Source organism: Uloborus diversus, chromosome 8 (assembly GCF_026930045.1).
Source record: "Uloborus diversus isolate 005 chromosome 8, Udiv.v.3.1, whole genome shotgun sequence".
In the NCBI taxonomy this organism is placed as follows: Eukaryota; Metazoa; Arthropoda; class Arachnida; order Araneae; family Uloboridae; genus Uloborus; species Uloborus diversus.
The window spans coordinates 93107845-93134853 of record NC_072738.1 but is presented as its reverse complement, the minus strand read 5'-3'; the positions used below and the strand labels follow the sequence as shown (position 1 = coordinate 93134853).

The following is a 27009-nucleotide window of genomic DNA, read 5'->3' as shown; positions in this document are numbered from 1 at the left end:
TTGTGAAGCTAAAGAGTACGCAATACTGTTTCTCGGTTTTCACCATGTAACTAAATATCGCCATTTCTTTAATATTTCTTTCTTTAATTTTGTTAACACGTAAAATAATTCGCCAACTAAATCAAGCAAATCCATAAACAGCACACAAACTTCCATTAATTTGTCTTTGTGCACAATTTCAAACACTTGCCAAATTTTTACTATTTATTGGAAACGTGTCGGGTAGCAACATTTTATAATCATCTGAAGTATCTCAGTATTTGGCGACACTATCTCTTCGATAAAAATTAGTAACACACAGTTTTACAAAGTAGGGAGAGGGAGCCTCATATAAGGTATCCCAATACGATTAATGCAAATTTAATAACATTTTAAATCGCAGTAAGGGATTACGGGCGGCTACGTTTTTAAAAGTTTGTACTTCAATAGCAATATAGAGAAGGTTTTAGACTATGTTCGAAAAAAAAATTTTTCTTAAACAAGTGAAGTTTAATTTCATATTTTGGAAATTCCTCAAATTTGTATATGCTTAAGTATCGTTTTTTTGTTTCTAAAAGAGTACTATTTTGTTCTTCATACTTATTGCCATTTTACTTTTATGGGTTAGGAAGAAGCTCTATTTTCAATCACGTCAAAGCGGTGTGTTTTGAATTATTTCAGTTACAGCAGAGAACGAATAAAACAAGTGATTGTTTCTCATAATTATTACAGACCCAGGAAACACCGGGTATTTTTGCTACGTAGAATTATCTGGTAACTAAATAAAGTTATGAAATAGAGTCTGCCCCCCTACCCCCAGTTATTGTCGAACAAAGATTTTTTTTCGCCAGGAACGGCCAAATACATGCAGACATTTTCTTTATAGCATCTTCTGTTCGGAATTAAAAATCATATCTTATGAACATAGATTAACCAAACATTTTACGCAGTTTCATAAACTTGGCAAGTCTCTGGCGAATGTATGGTACTTTGGTCCTTTGGCGATTAATAATGGATTTGCATTATTTTACATTTTAACGCTGTTTTTAATTGCAAAAATATAAAATGAAACTAAACAAAATGACATTTTGAAACTTATTTGATAGGAAGAGTTATAACATGTTCGGGACGAGTGTTCAAAAATTTTGGCGCTACAGCCATTACAAAATTTACTTTTTGTAATGGCTGTACCTTTACTTTTTACTTTTGATACATTTAAAAGGGCAGGCAATTTGAAATGTTAGCGAAACTGGAGACAAACTTTTTTTTTGGTAACTATATGACCTCTGCCTGTGTTGACCGTTAATTTGAATCGATTGATAAAACTGCATCAACGTGAGCGAAGCCGCGGGTAAAAGCTAGTTGATTAATAATAATAAGAATAAAAATACAAAATAATAGTATATTTACAAAATAAAAACATTAAATTGCTTATAACTAGACTTGCCAGATTTCTGAAATGTTCAACCGGGACATCAGAAGTGGTCCCCCCACGTTTCGCAAGATTTCAGAAGGATGCACTTTCTTGGTTGGTTTTTAGATTATTATTTTAGTTAGTAGTTTCTTCTCAACGCTATGAATAAATGGTTACTAACTATGAACCAAAACCAGAGGTGAACCAAAACCCATGAAACAAGCAAATAAAAATTCAAATATTTTATTTCTTACTTAAGTAAGTAGAAACTATTTGAATGAGGAATAAAAAATTGAAATATATTTTCATGTAATTTCAATTGGCCAGAACGTTTAGACAGTTTTTAATCTTGTTGTAAAAATCTTCACAAGCTAATCCAATAAAAAAAAATGCATGTTAATATTGCAAATGGCAACTTGACTATCCTAATTAACCCTGCAGTTTATTTCATTTTTTTTTTCACTTTTTTTGGTCATATTTTATCAAATTTATCATTTTCCGGGACTTGTAGTTAACCGGCCGAGACACCGGAGTTTTTTCTGAAATCCGGGACTGTCTCGGTAAAAATTGGGACGTCTGGCAAGCCTAGTTAAAACTAAAGTCAGTTTCTAATTAAATTCTAAACTGGGTTTTGCATATACAAGCACTGGTACACACTACAAATTATTTTTTAGCATTGAAGCAATGAATCTTATGGCGCTAAAACAGTTATGCATACTTATAAAAAATGTTTCAATTTCGAAATTTTCCGCCCCTAAAATCTGCCGCTCTCCTCCCCTTCTCCCCCCATTCTTACGTAAGATTCCATTTCGGTTTTCAAAAATAACGAATCTTACATCACTGGAATCGCTGTCAAATTTCCTATTATTAAATTTAACCTTTTTGTGTAAAGAAATTTTTCCTAAAATCTAGACTGAAATTTTTTTCGACTTTTTTTTGTATATGATGCGATACTAATTAAAAATACTTTTATTATTATTTTACGCTAATTCCTTCTTTGTGAAACAAATAAAAAAGAGCTCGTGCTAATATGTTTTTTACCTTCCAGACGCAAATGAAATATGATTCCTGCCAAACCACTTGACCGCGCGATTTCTAATACATAATATCAACTTGGAAAATAATACGTAAGAATGGGTTTGACCCCCCCCCCCCCTCCCCTCAAGTAAGGGTTTGTAGAGATTTTTTCAACCCCCCTCCCCCTCGGGACCCTTACGTAATTAATAAATGGCCCCCAAGTACAAAAGTTCAATTCCACTCTATCCTTGGACGAAATAATTTAACAACTATCTTGTGCTATTTGTATGCCTTGTATTATAGGACAAATTTATATTAGAGGTTACCACCTGTCACCGGGCTACTAAACAAAAAAAGGGAATTGCAAAAGCAATTAATCGCTACCTAAAAAATAAATGAATGACCTTCTTCAAAAGCACAAAAGCCTTAAAGCTTAAAGAGTACAAAAGGCAATAAGTAATTGGTAAAAAAAAAAAAAAATCCAATAAAATCAAAATGCAGCCTAACTAGCTGCGTTGTACGCACGGTCTATCTAGAAAATAAAAGTTGTGTCAAGTGAAGCATATTCATGTTCAACAATCAGGTTTAAAATAAAAAAATTTTAAAGTGGAAAAATTCCCGTAGGTTTTATGACTCAAAATTTAATTTAGAATTCTTTGGATTTTTTAAAAACTACAAAAGTTCAGCCAGTGTGAACGTGCAAAACTTGAAAACTACCCGGTCAATTTCGCTGAAACTTTCAGATTATCTTTTTTTCGGCACCGACAAGTTCGAAAAACATTAATAATAAATAGTTCTTTTTTTATTCCAATTTAAGCCCAATTTTCACATAAATTTCCTAGTATGAGGGTGAAAAACTACTTGCACATATATTATATATCGTTGGAAAGGGTAGAATTTTCCGCGTCTACACAATTTGTTTCAACGCTCTAACTGTCTAACTTAATTACGGCGGGGGTTATTCGCGTCTTTAGATCGATTTTTTTAAAGCTTAGCTGAAATTTAGGCACTAGTTTCTTCATTAAACTTAACAATAAAAAAAGTGAAGGAATTGTCTCACAGTTTCCTTTTCGACACCATTGGTAAAGGAAACATTTTTTACTTCAGATCTTTCTCGACCTTTGGTCGAAAAACTAAGCTTCTACCTCCAAAGGAAAAAAAGTTAAAAGCCGTTTTAAATCAAGTTAAAAAAATCTCATCTCTATTCAAGTTGTCAACCATTGTATTTTGCGTTTCCACAGTTACGCTTTTTGAATCCATTGTTCCTTTCATTCTTTATCATTTTAATTTCTAAAAATTATTTTATTTTGCGTTTCCATGGTTACGCTTTTTAAATCCACATTTCTCATTTTAATTTCTTAAAAGTATTTTAATATCTGTCGTCATTGTTTGGAAGAGAAATTTTGCACGACTTTTTTTTTTCCTTCTTTTCTTTTATTTAAGCCTGATTGTTAAATATACGTCACTTGACACAATTTTTATTTTCAAGGTAGACCGTGCAAAGCCGGGCAACGCATCTAGTTGTTAACAAGTGTAAACACTCCATCCATGGGCGCCCATATGCAAAAGTTTAAGGGGGGCCCAGATACTTTCTCGATGGATTAGCAGGATATTTTCCCCATGAAAACCAATTTCAGTACAGATTAGATTTATTAAAATTTGACATCTTTAATAACTTATTCATTAATGGCTGGAGAAGAAATGTTTTTACATTTTTGCAAAGAAAAAAGTACTAAAAGCAAGAAAGTTCTAATTTCTAAGGGGGTGGGGGTTTGAAACCCCACTTGCCCCCTATATGGGCGCCCTTGACTCCGTCTCACAGATTTTCTAATGAAAACCCGGATCTGAACCCCAACATATGATGTGTCCTCTCAATACCCTACCCCAGTGGTGTCCAAACTTAGACCCCCGAAGCTGATCCATGAGGCCCGAAGTTATGCTCTTCGAGTTAAGGGCGCCCATATGCAAAATTGTAAGAGGGGGCTCAGATATTTTCCCCATGGAAACCGATTTCAAGACAGATTAGAGTCATTAAAATTTGACATTTTTAATAACTTATTCATTAATGGCTGAAGAAAAAATGTCTTTACTATTTTTCAAATAAATAAGTACCAAAAGCAAGAAAGTTCTAATTTCTAACGGGGGGGGGGTCGAGCCCCCCCCCCTCCATCCCCTAATATATGGGCGCCCTTGCTTCGAGGTGAAAAATATATTTTGGACTCTTCGTTCAGTATTGCGAATAACTGCAAATTTGCACGCAAACAGCCAGAGATTGATTTTCAAAAAAGAGATGTAAACTTCGTATCAATTAAATAATCATATAAGTAATGACAACATAGGCGGATTTAAGACTGAGTTCCTGGGGGGGGGGGGCAGGATTCTTTTTTTCCAGCAACATTTTAAATTGTCCCCCCCCCCCCCCCATGTTTTGGTCTGTTTTCCTGTGATGCATAAGGCTATGCTTTACTTTTGTGTGTGTGTGTGTGTCGTTTTCATTAATGTGTGTTTTCATGCTGTCCTTTTTGAATTGACCTTAAAAGAGGTGACTGGTATCAAGAGAGTGACGCAAGGCTCCCTTTTAAATAGGATATAGAATATCTCCAATTTTAGAGGTCCGGGGGTTTCTCCCCCGGAGGAAATTTTGTAAAATGGATGTAAAATTCTGCATTTTGAAGCATTATAAGGGTTAATTGGACAGACAAAAATCTCGGGGAAAAAATAGACAAATAACTTTTCTAAAAAAGATTTATGATTTAAATGTGCTTTGTGATGTAAGTTAATACTTTAAAAGAAATGCTGTACAGATTTAGAAAATATGTAACATGAGAGTAACATCCTTATATATTATTTCTGTAGCCTGTTTTTGGTTTCTACGCCAAATTTCCCTCAATTCTTGATCGATTTCTTTGATTTACGGCTTATTTTATAGCTTATGGTGCTGGCTACTGACGAAAAATAGACCCAAGGTCTGAAAATTGTTTCTTTTAGCCGAAAAACCTGTTTTAAAGAACCAGAATAAGGTTTTCGGTCAAACTTATAACTTTAATTTGCGCTATGACCGACAGAGCGGAGTAGCTTGATCGGCAGAGCGTTCTCTTCGTAACCAGAAGATTACGTGTTCGGGCCCACGTCCGAACAATCTGCAACAAAAAAATTAGAGAAATATCGCGCATTACATGAACACTGAATTAAATGAATAACAACTATGAAGGAATAGAATAAATGAGAAGGAAATGCTCCTTGCTGATATGAAAACATGCAGTGATTTTGTGCTAAATTACTTCGAAATTGCACGTGTTTTTTTTTTTTTTTTTTTTTTTTTTTTTTTTTTTTTTTTTTTTTTTTTGAAGCTTTGGCTCTGGAAAGAAAATTAAAGCATAATGTAAGCGAAAATATAAGTAACAGGTTTAAGATTTCAGACTACAATAGAATTGTTTTTTGTTCAGAAAAAAAATAATAAATCGTATATTGAAATATATATTCTTCTAATGAGTTTTTGACTCTTTGTACAAATAAATAAAATACTACCTCAATTTGAAGGGTAAAATATATATTTTTTCTTCTTTTTGCTAAAAAACAAATAGCTTATCACATTTTTACTACATTCGAAAGCATAGTTCAATTTATTTTGTATTTTAACCGTGCTGTTAAATGATGAACACGTGCTGCCATCTAAGTTATAACGGTTTAAGCAGCCTGCGATAACAAATTGTAAAAATTTTCACAAATAAAAACATTTTTCTTCAATATCTTATCTTATATATTAATCCCCTCTCATTTTAAAACTTATCAGGCTGGCCAATGACGAAAAAAAGACTTACGGTCGAAAATTCAAGTTTTCGAAATCGCCTCTTGCTGTTTCAAAACCTTGATGCTGCCTGTAGTTCTTATGCATTTTTTAAAGCAAAGTTCTAATGCAGTTTTCAATTTTTTACGTCGCTTTCGGCAAAAAAAAAAAAAAAAAAGCCTGTGCGTGTGTTCATATTTTAATAAAGCTTAACAGCACTGGACTTAGTTGTTCGGTTTAATTGATAAGTTTTTTTCGGTAGAGCGTTCGGCTATAAACTATTTGAACTTCGGGCAAGCTTATGCTGTCCGACATAATATCAAATTTATATTAGTATTACGCATTACATGTGCTCATAACATACACACCTAATAAAATAAATGCAGTGGGAATGCTACTTGGTGTTTCGACTCCTTTATGCAGGCTACAGTTATCATTCGGATAAGTTGATTGTTAATCGAATTGTGTTCTCTGACTACATCGAGACCACTCAACATAATGTAAGCATAAAAAAGTATTAGATTTACCTAAAGAAATCCTTTTTGTGCAGAAAAACATTTTTATTGTATGCTAAAATGTAGATGTTTCTAATAGCAGTGTTCGACCTTTTGTACAAATGAAAAAATACTACGCCCGATTAAAACTACAAATTTCACTCAGTAAACCTTTAATTTTTTATTCGCGCGAATAAGATATAAAGCATTAAAAGTATTATCAACTTCATTAGCAAGAAATTATTTTCTACTCCTCTGCTTTCTGCTGAAGAAAAAAAATACGTTTTGTCTACGTTCGAAAAATTACACTTAAGAACGGACTCAGTTCAACTGGTTTTGGTTTTGAATTTTAAGTGTTCGATTAAAAGAGAAAAATGTGAGGGCATTTAAGCCGTAACGGTTAAAGCAACCTTCTATGTGAAATAGTTCAATATTCAAAGATAAAAACACTTATTTTCAATCAAATTTATTACTTCTCTAGAATGTTTGTTTCAATCGCTACGTGAGATCTTCGTCATTCTTTAATCAAATTCCATGCTTTGCGAATAATTTTAAATCGTATCATGCTGGTTAATGACAAAACACAGATGCATGATCTTATCCTTATATATTATTTCTGTAGCCTGTTTTTGGTTTCTACGCGAGATTTTCCTCAATTCTTGATCGATTTCTTTGATTTACACCTTATTTTAAAGCTTATCGTACAGGCTACTGACGAAAAATAGACCCACGGTCTAAAAATTGTTTTTTCGAGCAAAAAAACCTGTTTTAAAGAACCAAAATGAGGTTTTCGGTTAAATTTATAACTTTAACTTGCACTGTTGTCGATAGAGCTGAATAGCTTGATCGGCAGAGCGTTCGACTGGTAACCAGGAGAATGCGTGTTCGGGCCCACGTCCGGACAATCTGCATCAAAAAATTAGAAAAATATCGCGCATTACATGAATAATGAATAACGAATATGAGGGAATACATGAGGTAGAAACGCTCCTAGCTGTTATGAAAACTTGATGCAACACGAAGCTAAATTGATACTCAATTGTAAGGTTTTTCTTTTTTAAGCTTTGGCTCCCGGAAGAAAATTAAAGCATAATGTAAGCGAAAATATAAGTATCAGGTTTAAGATTTCATACTACATTGGAATTGTTTTTTGTTCAGTAAAACATAATAAATCCAATGTTGAAATATAGATTCTTCTAATGAGTTTTTGACTCTTTGTACAAATAAAAAAAATACTACCTCAATTTAAAGGGTAGATATATATTTTTCTTCTTTTTGCAAAAAAACAAATAGCGTATCACATTTTTACTACATTTGAAAAGTTACGCTTAAAAAAGAACTTAGTTCAAATTATTTTGTATTTTAACCGTGCTGTTAAATGATGAACACGTGCTGCCATCTAAGTCATAACGGTTCAAACAGCCTGCGATAACAAATTGTAAAAATTCTTAAAAATAAAAACACTTCTCGGCAAGAAAAAAAATTTAAGATTACCTGTGGGATTTTTTTTCGGTAGAGCGTTCGGCTATAAACTGTCTGAACTTCGGGCCAGTTCGGGCTGTCCGAGATAATAGCAAATTTACAGTATTATTACGCATTACATGTACTCATAACATACAACAGATAACACACGTAATAAAATAAATGCAGTGGGAATGCTATTTGGTGTTTCGACTCCTTTATGCAGGCTACAGTTATCATTCAGATAAGTTGACTGCTAATCGAAGGGTGTTCTTCCCTTTTTTTTAAGCTTTGACTCCGTCCAGACCACTGAGCACAATGCAAGCATAAAAAAGTATTAGATATACTTCAAAGGAATCCTTTTTGTGCAGAAAAACATTTTCATTATATGCTGAAATGTAGATTTTTCTAATAGCAGTGTTCGAACTTTTGTATAAATGAAAAAATACTACGCCAATTAAAACTACGAGTTTCAACCAGTAAATCTTTAATTATACATTCGAATACGATATAAAACATTAAAATTATTATCAACTTCATTAGTAAGAAATCATTTTCTACTCCTCTGCTTTCGGCTGAAAAAAAAAAAAAAAACCTTTTGTCTACGCTCGAAAAATTACACTTAAAAAACGGACACAGTTCAAATGGTTTTGGTTTTGAAATTTAAGTGTTCGTTTAAAAGAAAAACAAGTGTGGGCTTTTAAGCCGTACAGGTTAAAGAATCCTGCTATGGAAAATTGTTGAATATTCAAAAATAAAAACACTTATTTTTCCAACCGAATTTATTATTTCTCTAGAATGTTTGTTTCAATCGCTACGTGAGATCTTCCTCATTCTGTAATCAAATTCCATGTTTTACGAATAATTTTAAATCGTATCATGCCGGCTATTGACAAAACATAGACGCATGATCTTATTATATTTTTTTCGGCGAAAAACTTTTACTGTGTTTTATTACGCATTCCTTCAATGTATAGCATTCGAAAAGGAAGGCACAGTTGCTAGGTTTGTTGGAGCGTCGTACTGTTAATCAGAATGGCGCCAGTTCGAATCCGTGCCACTAAATATCTCTTTAATGTTTCTTTTTTTTTTGTCAGATACTCACATGGGCAGTACTGTATTTGCCACAACCTGTTTTTTCACATGCAAAATTACTGATTTTCACGAGTCATTCAGCCACACTTTTAATGATATTTATATTTGCATTGAAAATACGTACAACCAAAAGGGGATGATCAAATTATCACAACGTTGTATTTAACGAGGTTTTGTTACTGTTGTCTTCAAATTACATGCCTTCTCTTGTGCGCTTACTTTTTTCCGTTTTCTTTTTTTCGGTTTTTCTTCATAATATTCTTTCTTTGAAATTTTTAAAGAGCGAAATGTGTTATGAAACGATTCGAAGTACAGTGCGGAGTTCCGCACGGGTCGACTAGTATTACTTATTGAACAATTCATAATGTATACACTTAATACAAAAAAAAAAATTTTGGAAAAAAAAATAGAACCGACTTCAAATTTGCTCTAAAAAGTGAAAAATAATTTTATTCTTTAAACACCATCGATAATGCTTTTAAACATAATTTTTGAAGTTGGCGCAAAAACTAAACATAAAATCCAGTGTAACCATGCTTCGTTCATATTTTTTTCAGAAAAGCATCCAAAGTTACGAACGAAACATTTATATCGTTATTCAAATATGTTGTCATCAATGGATATTTTATGTGATAGTGAAGAAACTGGGCCTGGTTAAATTTATAGTTGTAGTTGAGTAATGGCTGTGCATGATTTTATCTATCGTTTTTGCGCCAACTTCAAAAATTATGTTTAAAAGCATTATCGATGGTGTTTAAAGAATAAACTTATTTTTCACTTTTTAGAGCAAATTTGAAGTCGGTTCTATTTTTTTTTCCAAAATTTTTTTATTTCTTTCTTTTTAGTGTAAATGTAGGTATTTCTGAAATAGTAAGAAGTTACCACCACGATACTTCACCTTATTTTTTTCATAAAAATGCTCCATACTAAAAAAAAAACTATAAACACGCGTTAAACTTGAAACGATTGGCACTAAAAACTTATTTTTGTTCCTCTTTGGAATTAATGTGTAGTTAATTTAATTATAACCATTTAAGTATTACGTTTTTCCTAACTAATTTACATTTCACAGCATTTAAGTTGCTCATGATGCAATTCTGTATTTTCTTACTTAGCCCCCATCATTTGTTATTGGCATAGATGATAACGAAAAAAATTACTACTGTAGTTGAGGCAAACCTAATGGCAGCATTGTGAAGGCTAAGCAGATCCTAATCACTGCATCACCTCGCTTCCAGGCTAGGTTTACCCCCACTATGGAGCAATAGCACTGAAGAAGGGAAGATTTCGATAATTCACGTAGGGTTACTATAAATCAGCAAGGTTACCAAAACAAAATTATTTACGCCAAAAATGAGACTACAGCGCCAGATTCCCGATTATTATCGAAATATCCCCCTGAAGAAACTTGATGCTTGCTTCAGAGAAGCCTTCATTCAAAATTATCATTACAATTACTATTAATGTTACTGTCAAATGGCACCAAACTTTCATAACAATGGGTTTTAAATTTAATCATTTAATAGGGAAATTGCATGAAACTTATTGTTTTTTGCCCATAACTTTTTTTTCTAAAAGACAAATATGGTCAAACAAAGTAATGGGACCTAAGTTGAGCCATCCCCTATCCATTAAAAAAAGAATCATCAAAATCGGTTCACTAGGTGAGACGCTGTGAGTGGACAAACAAAAAAAAAAAAACATACATACGGTATGAACTGATAACCGCCTCCTTTTTGAAGTCGGTTAATAAAATAGAAGCACACTTTGCTTAGGAGTCTCAAAGACTTGTCTAATTATTTTCAAGGTTTGGTTGGTTACATTTGGTGTTTTGACAAAAGAGCCCTAGTAGGCTATGCTGTGCCAAACCTTTTCAAAGATTTTGGAACATTTAATGATTTAAGGCACCTCATTTGCACTTTCCAGTCTCTGAAATTGAGTACTAGATTATACAGTTGCACAGTATTATTCAAACAGTAAAAAAAATTAAAAAAAACAGCTATTTTAAGTTTAAAAGAAAAAATAAACTATAGAATTTTCTCATTACAACAACCTTTTTTTTTTAAATTATAAGCAGCGCAAGAAACAAAAAGGAATAGAGGTAATGTATCATTTTTTTCTGGGCTAAACAGATTTAAAATATGCAGTAGAAGCAAGATAAAAGCAATCAATACAAAAGAATTCCCAAAATACCACAAATTGATTAAATAAATAGCAAAATATAAAACATGTGAGTCACAAAAAGTTATTTCAAGTAATATGTTACAAACGGTAAGAACCATGATTTTTACACTTTTGATGCAGGATGTAGCAAGGTGCTGAATTTGACATATTTTGGCATTCCTCCCCCTACCATTTGTTAGAAATTTTAAAATTTAAGGTTTGTAGCCACACGTTTCCAAATATTCACGGTTTTCAAGCACTTGAAGATGAAATTAGTTTTTTCAAGCACTTTCCATTTTTTAAGGAACAAATCATGCAATTTTTTGCGAGTTACGGATCCACTTCAAAGCAATGGCCCGAAGCTGTAGCTTGTTTATCTTAAAGGCAAATCCAGCCCTATATGTAATTCCCTCTTACCTGCAGATTTTTGTAATTTTTACGAAAATTCATCAGTTTTTTACGGTTAAAGGATTTTTACAATTTTACCAATCTGAACGTGTGAATCCAGAAGGTTCTTCAAAATCTTTCGTCTGTAACAACACAAAATATCTAGTTTTTGAAGTCATGCAAATTGAAAATAAACATTCTGAAAAGAAAGAAAACAAATCATAACAAGTAGAACGGGGGATTGCCTTTGTTTTAGAGGTTCTAATTTAAAAATAATCGTCAATTATTATAAGTGTTGCAGCTGAATGCATAGCTCGTTTAGCCTGTATTTTCATTCATAATCATATACTTGCCCAAATGGTTTTCAGACCAAAATAGTGAATTTAGGCATATTTTCAGCACCCCAGTGTCAGCTGTACTATTTGTATTTAATGTTATTTTTTTCTTTTCTCCCATCATTCGCTATTCTCTTCATTTTCATTGCACTATGTACTCAAAAAAGAAAAAAATGATAATTTTTTTTATAAAGATTTTGGAAGATGTGTTGTTACTATTTAAAGTCCTCCCAAAACTGAGGGGCATTGCCCTCTATGCCCCCCCCCTATAAGTACACCCATGCCCTTCTGAACTAGTCAAAAAAGAAAAATAATGTTTTTTTTTTAAATTTTTGGAAGATGTATTGTTATTACATAAAGTCCTCCCAAAACTGGGGGGGGGCATTGCCCCCCTCTGACCCCCCATAAATCCGCCCATGAATGACAACAACAATACTTTGTAATTTTCCTCCATTTTCCGCGGGGTCTCATTGTAGTCTAAAAAGATTTAATATACTCTAATTTTGTATGTGTTCTGGCCATAGGTAGTTCGTACAGAATCAGGGGAGGAGGGGTAAAACTATTCGGCTTTGTCCCTCTACTTTTTCACGCTTAAAATTAACGATCGATCAAAAAAATAAGGAAAAATTGACTCACGTATTTAAGGAAAGGATGTTACTTAATAAGTATGGGTTTTATATTTTTCCCAAGTTATTATGGCATGAAAAGTAAAATGGAGCTTTAAATTTGAAAAAATGAGTCTACTGTGGTCCCGATTTTTGAGGTTGCGTCTCGAATTTCTGAGAGGTCATTTAATCAATAATAACGTAAAAAATGTTAATTACTAAGCATCAAGTAAGTTTAGCACCCTATCCTCTCCATCGAAAACAAAGTTATTAATGAAAAGAAGAGCAAAAAAAAGTTAAGCTGAAAATCCACAAACAAATTAGAGTCATTAAAATTTGACATTTTTAATAACTTATTCATTAATGGCTGAAGAAAAAATGTTTTTACTATTTTGCAAAGAAATAAGTACCAAAAGCAAGGAAGTTCTAATTTCTAAGGGGGGATCCCCCTTATTATTAATAAAATATATTAATAATATTTTTTTAATAATTGTTCTATTATTTTTATTAGTGAAATAATAATAAAAATAAATAAGGAGGAATAAAACATCATCTGCAATCAGTACTGTATTTTGGATCTTAATTGTGGTGCTAAGGAAAATCTTTTTTTTTTTTTTTTCCTTTCCAGGGTCTTTTCTCTTGACGGCCCTGACTTTTCATAAAAGTTACAGGAATTTAAAATTGGATATCACTCTTCTCGAATCAGATAAAACTTAAACTGTAACAATGAAAAAAAAAAGTCACGTGTGATTTAAATATTACTTGTGTAATAAAAATTCACATATTGAAAAACCATTTCTAAAAAACATTTTACCTTCAGTAGAACAAAAAAAATATTTATAAAAAACAAAAATTAAATAAAATAAACGAAAATGGAGAGAGAAAAAAACCATTCACAATACCTGCATCGAAAAAGATATGACGAACACAATTACATCTTTTGAAAAAGCTGGGTAAAAAATCCAAATTCCTAATAGGGGTAAAAGAACAGCTAATTTCGGGCACTTGTCATCGAACTAAAAGCTCTTACAACAAGTGGCCAGCCGGCGTCGCTATTAAACTGAAAGTGAAGTTTCATTGCGCGGTAAAAAGTTTTTGGCGAACTTTTGGCGCATTTTCTGATGCAAAGCATTTGCAAGCACGTGCGGTTCTTTTATTAAATCCGATCGTGGAGCGTCTTCGCTCGGTGGAATCGCTCTTTTGGCATCCAATTAGTCAAGCATTATTTCTCCCCCCAAGTGTTACAAATGTTATAAATGCATTTGTAACAAGGTGGCAAAGGGCAAACTGAGGTCCATCATTTCAAAGGTCCATCATACTCGATGTATTTTGTAGAAAAAAACACCAAAACATGTGCAAAATGCACGTTTGCAATATAATTTTGAAATCCAGAGAGGATCAATTTACCCCCTCTCCCCCCCCTCTAGCTCTACCAAATGACGGGCATGGGCAAACTTTTCTTTTTCATAATTCAATACAATAGCAAAAACCATATCAATAGGAAAAAAGCATTCTATTGTAGTTCTGAAAATTTTTCTCATATATTATTGTTCCTAAGTCTTATATGAGAAGCTATGAGAATCCAAGCATTTGATATCAAGAGAGCAATGGGCTGTCTATAAAAGTGGTTGTCTTTTTTCTTTTCAACATATTTGATCCCTTGTCACAATTCACAAAGTGTCACACTTCACCTTACCTCCACCCCTCCCCTTATCATTCCACATTTTTTAACGAATTTTCAAAATAAACTAGCTGCGTCTCCTGGCTTTGCACGGTCTACCTCGAAAATAAAAGTTGTGCCAAGAGACACGTGAACAATCAGGCTTGAACACACACAAAAAAAAATCAGAAAAAATTTGCGGCAAATTACGGAAAAATAACCAAAAAAATTATTAAATGAAAACAAAAAACCCGACTGCGTAAGAACCGAAAAAACTAAAAAGAAAAATGTATAAGCCCAGTAGTTTAGAATGTTATAAAGTTCTACTGAATAACTGCCACCGTTGAAATAGTTTTATAACCGTACACAGATAAGACAAATCCTAAATTCAAAACTATTTCAATGGTGTAGTTATTCAGTAGTGCTTTATAACATTCTAAACTACTGGGCTTATACATTTTTCTTTTTAGTTTTTTTTTTTTCTTTTTTTGGTTTTTACTCAGTCGGGTTTTTTGTTTTCATTTAATAATTTTTTATTTGACACTTTTTAGTTAATTTTCGCCGACTTAGTTATTATGATTGTGATACGGTACATTTCGCAATCTTGTCATTTCATTGAGAGAGTTTGTTTGTATCGTGAGGTCTATTAAGTAACTTGCGGTGGTCTAAACTATTGATAATTAGTCCCTCTAAGGACCTAACTCTGCTTAAAACTAAATGTGCTTGGCCTTCGGCAAAAATGCGCGAACTTAAGTCCACCACAGCACTTCTATATAAACAGCCTGTATAACTCATGATGACGCAAAATCGGAAACGTCCCCCCCCCCCCCCCCCGTCAATCAAATCTTTCTCGCAAAACTAAAAAAGCCTGTCGAGAAAGTACGCGTCGCGAAACTCAGTCCCTTGAATCAATGCAAAAACAAATGCAACATAGTAGACATGAAAATCGAATTTGTAGACTTTCTTTCGTTTGGTGCTTATTGCACGGGTTTATTTTGATTAGGACTACAATCTGAGCGTCTTGCCTTCGTTGCGCAGAATATACTTTCTGTTACAGTATAGAATACAAATTAAGAACACATGAAAGAATTCACATCAGAAAGAGGGAAAAGTACATCCAGAGCAAGGGTGTCTTGACCCACCGCCTCAAGTAGGAGAAGCAATTGCTTAAACCACTCGGCCACTAAGATACCAATTAGTAGACTTAGTAAACAAAAAAATTCAGGCAGCGAAAACTACCTGCATTTGTCGCACGCAGGTAGCGTGCGACACAGTGTGCAACACCAAACGTGCGCCGATCCCGAACTGCCATATTTTGTTAACTGGTTGTTGATATGGTGAATTTTGATTACTGTCATGTGTTTAGTGACACTCTTACGGTTAAGACAAATCAATTGACGTAAGAATTACCAAAATTGACCAAGGCGTTTAGCCCGTAGAACGCCACATAGAAACGGACATACATACATACATAGACTGATAAACACAGTACCCTCCTTTGCGTCGCGCACGCGCAGTCGGGTAAAAAGGAAACATTTCAAATCCCCCGATTACGGGAAAAGCCTCAAAACAAAAACCAGAATTTTATTTATTCATATTCGAGAAAAAAAATGGTAAAAGATCTTTCTTCTGAATGATTTTCTTCACTCTGCAAATTTTAATGTAAGCATTGTTAGGGAAAGTTGAGATGAAGCACTGAATTATAATGTGAATAGCGGAAAGCATTTGAAAAATAAGGATTTCGAAATCTAAGTACAGTGAAACCTGTGTAAGTTGACCACTTGCGGTGCAGTACTTTGGTGGTCAACTTAGACAGGTGGTCAACTTATAGAGGGTAGTAATGAAAACTTTTTTTTTTTTTTTTTTTTTTGTCATTTCTTGTCCCATGCATTCATTTTTTAAAGAGTTGGAATACTTTAAACTCACTTTCATTGTTTAACATTACTTTAAAACAATAAGAGAACATGTTAAAATATTTTTAGAGACTATTTACCAGAATGACGTGTAAAGTATCATACAAATTTAAAATTGTTCAAAATATGATTTAAAAAAAAAATCTCATTGCTTATGAAAAACTGCTTAATTGAAATTAACAATTCCTAAAAATTCATTACAAGTTAAAAGTGACTCAAATTCTTCATTTGATTTTTTCTTGTACATTTGTGTCCATGGTAATCTACTTATCAACATAATAACTCCTTATTAAAGTTATGCACATTTTCTGGGACTTAATATTAGCCCAATGTTTTTCGATGGAAACATAAATATTCATAGATTTTTTCTTAAATGTCTAGTTGCTTATTTGAGGCATAACTGATTCAAATTTTAGTACAATCTAATCCTTTTGCCAAGTGGTCAACTTACAAAGGGTTTTATACAATACTCCAAACCAAAGTGGGTGTATATTAGTGGTCAAGATAGACAGGTGGTCAAGATAGAGAGGTGGTCAAGTTACAGAGGTTTTCACTCATTATGTAAGATAGGACTAATTCCGTTCCTGACAAAAGCGGTCAACTTTACAGGTTTTACTGTATCATAATTAATAGTTTTTAATCGATTTCTCCGCTAGTTACTATCGGAGGATTATGTTAAATAGCCAAACATAAAGACGGGAAAATTACGAATCTATCGATACCTGGTTCGATAATCAGTTCACTGGCGTACGGGAGAAGTAACTCGGACATAGATACATACACTCAGTTTTTAATTATGTTAAGATGTAAGATGCTTTATTTCAATTAAAATGTGTGATGTCATACTTCTTGCTACCCCTCCCTCACTCTTGTCACAAATTATCACAATTTCGAGTCCCCCCCCCCCTTATTTCGACGACACGTATGGACGACGACCCCATGGGAATTTATTCCAGGAGGCATCCGAACCAAATATTATGAGAATTCCCTGAATTTGTTTGAAAGTTCCAGGTTCCTTCGTCTACCCCTATAAATACCTCTTGATTGATAAAATGAAATTCTTTACGTTTATACAATTTTAAATACAGCTTAGTTAGAAAAGGGGTAATTCGCTAGTTCGCTAATCATCGGAAAATCTCTTGAATATTTATCATAACAGCGTCTTATTTCAATACCTTTAAGCCCTGAGTTCCTATTCCTAATCAGAGTCACAACTGACTACAACTGTATTTATGTCGAGTATTGCATACTAAGTGCCTTGCCTCCATTATTTTATATACCGATAGATGGCAGCACCATCACCGGATCGAACAGTTAATGAGAATTTAGAACTAGTCCAGGAGCTAATAGCTACCTGGTGCTACCACCCCCAGAGGTATCGTTTCACTTGGAGGACATTGAGACCACGAGCATATTTAACGTCGCCCAGTCCCCTTTAATGACGACGGTGGGTCTTCGACCGTCGAGGTTCGAACTCAGGACCCTCCGGCCCCGAATCCGACACTCTACCGATCAGGCTACCACAGCCCCAAGCCCTGAGTTAAAACCAATTTTTGCTCAAAGGTGGGGGGATTTATTTCCTCAAAGGTGGGGGGATGAAAGGGGAGAACGATTTTTTTTCCTTAAACGTTTACCAACTCGTTAAAGATCCTTATTTTTTTTAAATGTTTTTCTTGATTCGTAATAGAATTTTTCCATTATCCCCCCCCCCCCTCTCTCTCTTTCATGAAGATTCCTCCCACAGTCTCTCTCTCACTGAAGTTCTCCACATAACTACAACAATTTTTCCCTCCATTAACTCCCCCCAGAATCGAATTGAATCATTTGTTTTTTATGATATCGGACCTTTACTAATGCAGATTTTTGGAATTAATCATGACGGAGATTTTCAGTGGGAGGTCGGTGTTATTTGAAAACCCTGATATCACCATTCTAATAGACTTTAAGGAATGTTCTTATCTCTGAAATGTGAAGTTTTTCGTACTACTTTCCTCATTTAGATGGGAACTTAAAAAAAGAAACTGTTGTGCTTACTCTGATTTTAATGCAATTTTTACTTTCTTTTACAAAAAAGGAAGTATTGTATTCGCGAAAAAAATTTCACCCAAAAATCGGTCTTAATTTCCATTTTGCTCACCCCCAAATGAATGTTGAGTTTTTTTTCAACCTGACTACACATGGATGTGTGCCTAGGAACGTACAGACACCCGGAATATCCCCGAAATATATTTGACGATCCCCGAGTTAATTACGACGGGTTTTCTCGTGACGTCTGTATGTACGTATGTATGTGCGTATGGGCGTATGTGTGTATGTATGTCGCATAACTCAAGAACGGAATGTCCTAGAAAGTTGAAATTTGGTACGTAGACTCCTAGTGGGGTCTAGTTTTGCACCTTCCTTTTTGGTTGCATTCGTATGCTCCAAAGGGGGTCTTTTGCCCCTTTTTTGGGGGGAAATCATTGTTAATTTCGATGTAAACTCATGTTGTGTTATAAATTAACGGACACTTGGCGATATATCGCCAGTCATTTCGTCGTCAAGTTTTGTCGCCAACTTGGCGACAAACTTGGCGGTTTAAAAAAATTTTTTTAATCTGGTTTCAATTTGACTACTGTTGGTGATATTTAGAGAGTAAAATATTGAATCATATTAAAACTGCCAATAATGAGAAAATGACATTAAATTGGAGTAAAAGGAAGTCATGTGATGCACACATCAGCTCGTTACTCTGAACTTTTTGATATTTTAACACTCTAAAGGGACATTATTAGAATCAGGATTTGTAGTGATTGTTGACCCTATTGTGGGACGATTGACTTGGTATATTGGCAACGATATGATTGATAGCAAGCGTAGAACGCAATTTTAATTCGCTTCTTGATTATCATAACGTGGAAAACGCGGCACAAAATGCGCCAAATAACATCATTTGTGACGTCATCAAGACCACGCCTTGTTTGCAAAAGGACATTTAAAAAAATAATTAAAAGTAACTGTTGGGAAAATTAAAGAATTTTCTGGGTACATGTTTTTTTTTTGCTTTTTCTATCAATTTCAGTGACTAAAAGTACTACTTTTGACTGAAGGAAACAACCCCATTTAGATAGTCGGCGTAACGTTGGAAACCATTTGACGGGGATCGGGATCCGTTTTATATGGGAAACGTTTGACTTGATTTAAGAATTGTTGAACTCACTCGAATTGGAATTTTTAAGAATTACCGTACTAACTTCTTCACTACTCCAGTATGTTTTCCTGATTTATATTGTATTTTTTTTTTTTTTTTTTGGTGTCTCCCCAGTTTCGCCGACATTTCATTTGTCCCCCCCCCCCCCTAGTTTTCAGTTTTAATCATGCCTTTTGACACATTAAAGGAGGGAGGAAGTTTGAAATGCTGGCGAAACTGGGGACAAAGCATTTTTTGGTAACTATTTGACCTCTGCCTGTGTTGACCATTAACCTGAATCGATTGAAGAAAACTACATCAACGTCAGCGAAGTCACGGGTAAAAGCTAGTATTGAATAAAAATACGTTACAATTAATAAACCAGACATTACCAGATATATCACCGCCAAAGTTTAGGGGTAGACTACAAATATCGTAAAATTCCCGAATTTGTAACAGTTTTGAACTTCTGAAAAATTTTACCCTTGAAAATTCCCTGATTTCTGTATTTTATCAATGTCCAAAATGTCCTTTAGACTCATTTTATTTCCTAAATTCATTAACTAAAGACACAGCTGAAAATTAATGATAATTTTTATTAGTCACTTGAATTAACACGGATGACATAAAATTTTCACGTTGGATGAGAACGGCATAATTAGAAGGCTAAAAGTTTTCAACTACACAATTCGACACATAAGGAGGGTCAAAAATAATGCTAAACACATAATTATAGATGTCCAAATGGTAGTATCACATAGAAAAGAAAATCGACCGAGTATTTTACAAGCGGATACAATCGAATATCGAGAAGTGTGAAAAATCGGGACTGAAGAGTATAAGAAACGGACAAGGTGATGCGGAAATTTTACACTTAATCTTTAGAATTCGGAAACATATGCATGTTTTTCAACTCAAAATCCATGACCAGTTGTCAATTTTCACGATTTTTGAGCATTTTTTGCTGAAAATCATGACATTCCATGACCGTTCTCGATCAAAGCCAAAATCTATGACTCTCTCCGACTTTCCAGGTGCGCAAACAACCTGAAGGTAGTAGTTTTCTAAAAAATCTGCTACTAGCAATAATTTAGTAATTACTAAAATTAAGTTTACACTAAATAAAATAAATACATAATAAGAAAAAAACACGAAATTAAGGTACTTAGTAATTAACTTACCAGACATAACTAGATATATTGCTGCCAAAATTTTAGGATAGGCTACAAATGTTGAAAATATTCCAGAATTTATGTAGTTTGCAACATTTTTGGCCATTTTAATTGCACTCTTTCTTCTATTCTTTAGCCCAATTTTATTTCCTAAAAGCTTCATTAACTTAAGACACTGCTGAAAGTTAATGACGACTTTTATGAGTTTCTTGAATCAACACGAATGCAAAAGATTTAACATTTTCGAGAGCAACAAAATTAGAAGTCTACAAGTCCACAACTACACAATACACAATTGACACATAATTAGTAGGGTGCCTAAAAAAAATTTCAAAAGTTGAAAGTCTCACCCTCTAGAAAGTTTCTTATGGTGGACATTAAACCACTGATATAATTTTATAACTCCACGAAAATATTTAGAGGGTCCCGCAAGAGTATTGAATTTGCCAAAATGTCCCAAAGCTAGCAAAATTTCACTTAAACAAGGGTTTACATCCGCTAGCGCCTCCTACATCATTTTAAAATGAAACCATTTATACATGCACTATATGACCAAAAGTATTGAGACACTTACAAAAATTCACATTTTTACGGATTTCTCGAAAAATAAAAGACCAATTGCTTTTTTTTTTTTTTCACACAAAAAGTATACTCAAGCTGTCATTTTATAATAACAATTAAATCTGCTACTGATTTAGGGGATCAGCAACAAATTGAGGGGAAAAAATGTTTTTGGTCATTTTTCATTGTAAACAGCTGGGAATAAGCTATATATTTCAGAAATAGGTTAAAAATGTATATAAAATTAATTTTTGTATTTTCGTAAAAGTATCTCTTATACCCACGGAAATATAAGCATTTCTTTCAAAAATGCAATTATTTGAGCAATCACGATTGCTTATTGTTTTCATTTGACTGTTTTTAGCGTCCTATCATTTCATTTTCCCACCGCCACCCTCCGCACCATCACCGTCGACCAGCTCCTCACGATGCTGCTCCTATAGCGAAAGCCGTCTCCAGGTTGCGTCCATGTCCTACACACACGCGCATACATACACAACTACACACACGCACGCATACACACACACGAACACCTATACAATACACATACACCTACATACACATACACATACACACACATATACACAACTACCCACACATTCATGCCTGCACATAGACACAAACACATATGCCTACACACACATACATATACCCTACACACAAACACACACACCTGCATACACACACTCGTGATTGCAAAAAACATAATTTGAATTCAAGATGTCAAACTTCAAATTAATTTTTAATTATTTATTTATTTATTTATTTTATATATATATATATATATATATATATATATATATATATATATATATATATATATATATATATATATATATATATATATATATATATATATATATTTTTTTTTTTTTTTTTTTTTTTTTTTTTTTTTTAAAGGTTTTCGGCTCATATCACGGAGAGTTTTTCGTCAAACGTTACTAAACATTCAGACTATTTGACAGCATATTAGAGAAACATAATAATAAAATATTATTTTTCACTGCGCATGAGCGAAAGATAGCAATTTATAACGTTCATAATCCAAAGCTCAGATATATCCTATAAATCATTTAAAAAAAAAAAATAAAAAAAAATCCACCTCAATATCTTTAAGATCAAAAATTGAGCCGAATTTCTATAATTCTTGGATAGGCGACGAATGGTAAGGGGTCGTTCGCAAACTGGCAGCATTTTCCTGCTATCGTTGCAGAGTGATTCATGATAAGAACGGCTTATTTGCGAACGATCCCTCACGATTCGTCGTCTAGCCAAGAATTATTAAAATTCGGCTCATTAGATCGCTGATAGCATTTTAGATTTTAAAGATATCAAGGTGGAATTTTTTTGCGAGATGTAGGATTTATCTGCGCTTCCGACTATGAAGGTTATAAATTGATATCTTTCGCGCATACGCAGTGAAAAATTAATTGCTTTAAACGTTCATATTTCATTAAATTTTCATCATTTTAACTTCAAATTTTATTATTATGTTTCTCTAATATGCTGTCAGACATTCTGAAAGTTTAATAACGTTTGACGAAAAACTCTGCGTGATATGAGCCGAAAACCTTCAAAAAAAAAAAAAAAATGCATTTTTGAACGAAATGCTTATATCTCCGTGGATATAAGAGATACTTTCATGAATATATAAAAATAAATTTTAGATAGGTTTTTTAACTTATTTCTGAAATTTATAGCTTATTCCCAGCTATTTACTATGAAAAATGATCAAAAACCTTTTTTTGTTTCCTCAATTGGAAAATGGCGGCTGAAGTATACCTTTTAGTGAAATAAAAATTACAGGGCAATTAGTCTTTTATTTCTCCAGAAATCCATAAAAATGTGAATTTTTGAAAGTGTCCCAATACTTTTGGTCATATAGTGTACACTAATGTCTTAGTTGCAATAAATTTATTTAAAAAAAAAAGCACCAACTATTTTAACTATAATCATATCATTGTAAACTAATAGAACCATTTTTTCCTCTTTGGATTCTATGCTGGTGACATTAACTGCTGGAGATTTAAAAAAAAAGGATACATAGCTCTGATTAAAGTTTCTGAATAATATCTATCAGTGCTGGGAAAAATTATTATGTATGGCTCATTTGACCTGGAAATTAGGAAAATTTTTCACTTGAATAGGGTTGAGAAAGGAGGGTTGAGGGGCGGAAGAGGCTGTAATGAGTAAGGGGGTAGATAGCTTTAAGAGGGCCGTTGATCTTTATTGGGAGCTAATAAACTGACTAGGACCACCCTAGCAGGGCCCAGAGCATGTTGCTGGTCATCACATTTGTATTTGCATTTGGATACCCAATTTTAAAAAATTTTATTTTTAAGGAATAAGTTACTCTGTCCATCCAATGGGTCATATAAAGAGCACCTAGTTTTTGAATGGAAGTTTTAACATTTATTCCAATCATCAAGACAGAAAGCTTCTAAAGTTATCTATAGTCATTTCAAAAGGATGCTTCTGATGAAGGAGCGCGCACATGTTCTGATGTGGATGAGATTCAATCGCTTAGCAAGTTTTTCTGATCGTTCTGTTGCTCTTTTTTCACGGATATTTAATCATTTATTTACATCACCAATACATCCCTCCCTTGAATCAACTTGCAATTTGAGGAACTGCCTAACGCCACCATCTATCAAAGAAGTTAAAATCCCCTATAATAATAAAAAATAATAATAATAATAAAATTTAAAAAAAAACCCTCCTCTGAAAATTTCAATGTCATTGCCAGTCTTATGACAAAAGGGCTATTGCTATTCTTATATATTGCTTTTGCTACAGGGCTCCCAACATTTTTTAGCCATAGAAAAGGGTAAAATAGGACCATTTTCAATCAAAAAGGGGACTAAAGAGGACCAGTTTGGATTAAAAAGAGAACCTTTGGAGGACCATTCAAAGTTAAACCCAGGGAAGCACCAAACGGCGAAGTAACTGCCTGCTGGCTAAATTCGTGAAGATAATTCATTAATTAACCATAATAATGATTTTTAATGATACAATTCTTTATCACCTTCTGTACAACTGAAAATTTTATCCATTGATTTACATGGGGGGGGGGAGTGACAAGCAAGCATGTAACTAACGAAATAGGTGAAAACTGGCTGATTATAAATAATCAGCTAAGTGACCGATGAATCAGTGCATACCTAATTAAGACCTTTTAGATACAGTTTTTATAAAAAACATCTTAGCACATAGTCATTTACAAAATTTTTCACGTAACCAGTTTTAAAAGAATTAATTTTGATATAAGGTACTGCAAGACAAGAAGATCTAGTTCAGAGGCCATAAGGGATTCCCTCCCCCCAAGAGTCCTTGTCTTTAACACATATTTCCAACCCTAATATGTTAAAGTAAGACAAAACAACGTTAGAAGAAGCACAAAAATCACTTATTAGTACGCTAAGTATCCAAATAATTTCTTCATATGTATGTATTTAGTTGTTCTGCCATCAAGGTATTGTAACTGTCTTCAAGTACAGTCGAGCCCACTTAATGGAATTGGCAATTTGCCAAGAAAATGTATTGCAATAAGCGAGATGCTCCGGTGACAGGAAAAAACGTCCCCAGCAAAACGTCCCCGGAAATAACGTCCCTGGATGAAACATCCCCGGAAAAAACGTCCCCTAAGAAAAATCGTCCCTTAGGTAAAAACGTCCCTGATAAAAATGCGTCCCGTGTAAGCAAAATTGGTTTGCGAAGTAATTCACCATTTCCCCTGACGAATTGAATTTTGTGCAGTGTTTGTTTATGCACTCTGTTTTATGGTAATTAATTAGCATCAATGAGTGCGTGAGTTACTGGCATGTTAACAGACATCATTGTACCAATAAAATTATAACGAATGTTCTGTACACGATTTACAGCAAGAAGTCTATATCGCGAGATATCAAACAAATAGAATAAATATATATCAATCGCTTATAAAAAAAAAAAAAATGGTAGTTTTCGATGTTCAAGACTCAAACTTCTATTATATAAACCGTTAATATCTGGTTAATAAATTTAACTGGTGGCTATTCGACACCATATTAAAATTGGTATTTTTTGTTCATTAAAGGGTCATTCCATACGAAATGAGCAAAATTCGCAAAAAAGTGGTGGCCGCATGGTAATAGATTTTTTATGAAATTTGGTATACTGGTTCCTTTTATGTCTATATAAAAATATCTAAAATATTTTTGCTAAAAAATTTTTATTTGAATAGTTACATGCGATTGAAAATTGGTCAAATTGAACAGCATTCTCATAAATGCTAAATGTTGCATTTTTGAAGGCTTGTATCTTATTAACTATTTATTGAAAACATAAAAGTTATATGTTTTTGCAATCTATGGAGTAGGGTAATTACTCTGATGTCAATAAAATTTTCAAAGTTATTATAGTTAAATTTTTACCGAGTTTCAAAAACTGAAAATATTTCAACTTTCTCATAATTAAGCATTTTATTTTTTAATCTCATTCTTTAAGGAATGCATTAGCTTTGGTGAAATTAATACCAATAATGTGCTAAAGTATCATAAAAGAAATACCTTAGTTTTGAAGTTGTATTTTAACTCCTTTGTCTTCAAAATCAGTTTTAAACTTAGTGCCATTTTGTAAAATGATGATTTTCCCCTTCACATACACACAAAAATTCAAATGAGGGAAAATTCAGACAACTTCAAAATTTTACAAGAATATAGAGTTGTGTTTCTACTATTTGCTTGAAGAAACTCGAAATTGGTTTTTGATTTCCAAACGTAAAATAAAATTCAGAAAAATAGCATTTTCTTTGTGTTTTATGGGTCAATCCATACAGGTTCGATGGATTTGTGCGCTCAACCATTTTTAATTTTTTTGAAATTCATATCCCTAAAAGCTAGATATGAAAAATGTTTAAAACCACTTTTATTTTTCTCTCAACTGGACCTTTGATTTTTTAGAGGTTATCAAAAGTGATTTGTCATTGTCAAAAATGGTACTTTTAGATCTTTGCATTTTGGGCAAAATCTATTTGAATTACATTTATGACAATTACTTTGACGCTTTGATGTTAAAATGCATAAATTGATAGTCTTACATGCTGAGTTACGTAGCTGTAAGTTAATAATTAAAATAACGGCAACAGGTTAAAGTTCAGGATCTAATGTAAAAATTTTACTCATTTCAAAGGGAGATAACTCGCGTAGGGGACGGAAACACAAAATGAAATACGGCAAAAACTAATCACTGGAACCATGCTAAAAAGAATATGTAACTGTTGCTGTGTGTTTGTGCACTCTTTATAGATTACAGCCCGTCAAAAATCGGAAAAATGACAAAAATGACATTTTTAGACCCCTGTAAATCAAAAGGGGATGGAATTAAAAATAAAACTTCGTGACCAATTGAATATTTCATTCAAGTACTATGCATGTTATACATATTGTTTTTTGTATTTGGTTTGAAAAAAAGATACAGGTCTTTGAAATTGAGCAATTTTTCTAGTCAATTCACACACTAAAACAGAAATAAAAAGTGTGAAAACTTCATTGCACCTTCTTAAATTACGTATATTGTGCCCTATATAATACATTATACTGAAAAAACATATTGTAATTTTCAAAATAATTATTTTAATTTTCCAACTTAGAACTATTTGAACATGAATGAATAGTTTATACTGTATGGAACCTGTATGGATTGACTCTTATGTGAAATTATGAGAATTCAAAACACTAGATAAACGACTCAATGATGCAAAAGCAAGTAAGGTAACGCACCAGTAGTGGCCACAGTTAAGCATATTTTGTGTCTTTTT

At 33.2% G+C, this 27009-nt stretch overlaps 1 protein-coding gene across 1 annotated transcript in view; it reads right to left on the bottom strand.

Moving 5' to 3' along the window:
• LOC129227645 (connectin-like) overlaps window positions 1–13780 on the bottom strand; it is a 120495-nt gene extending 106715 nt beyond the window's left edge. Inside the window, exon 1 of the mRNA XM_054862235.1 lies at window positions 13640–13780. The gene's annotated coding sequence lies outside the window, so the exon portion shown is untranslated. The remainder of the gene's footprint in view (window positions 1–13639) is intronic.
• Window positions 13781–27009: the final 13229 nt, after the last annotated feature.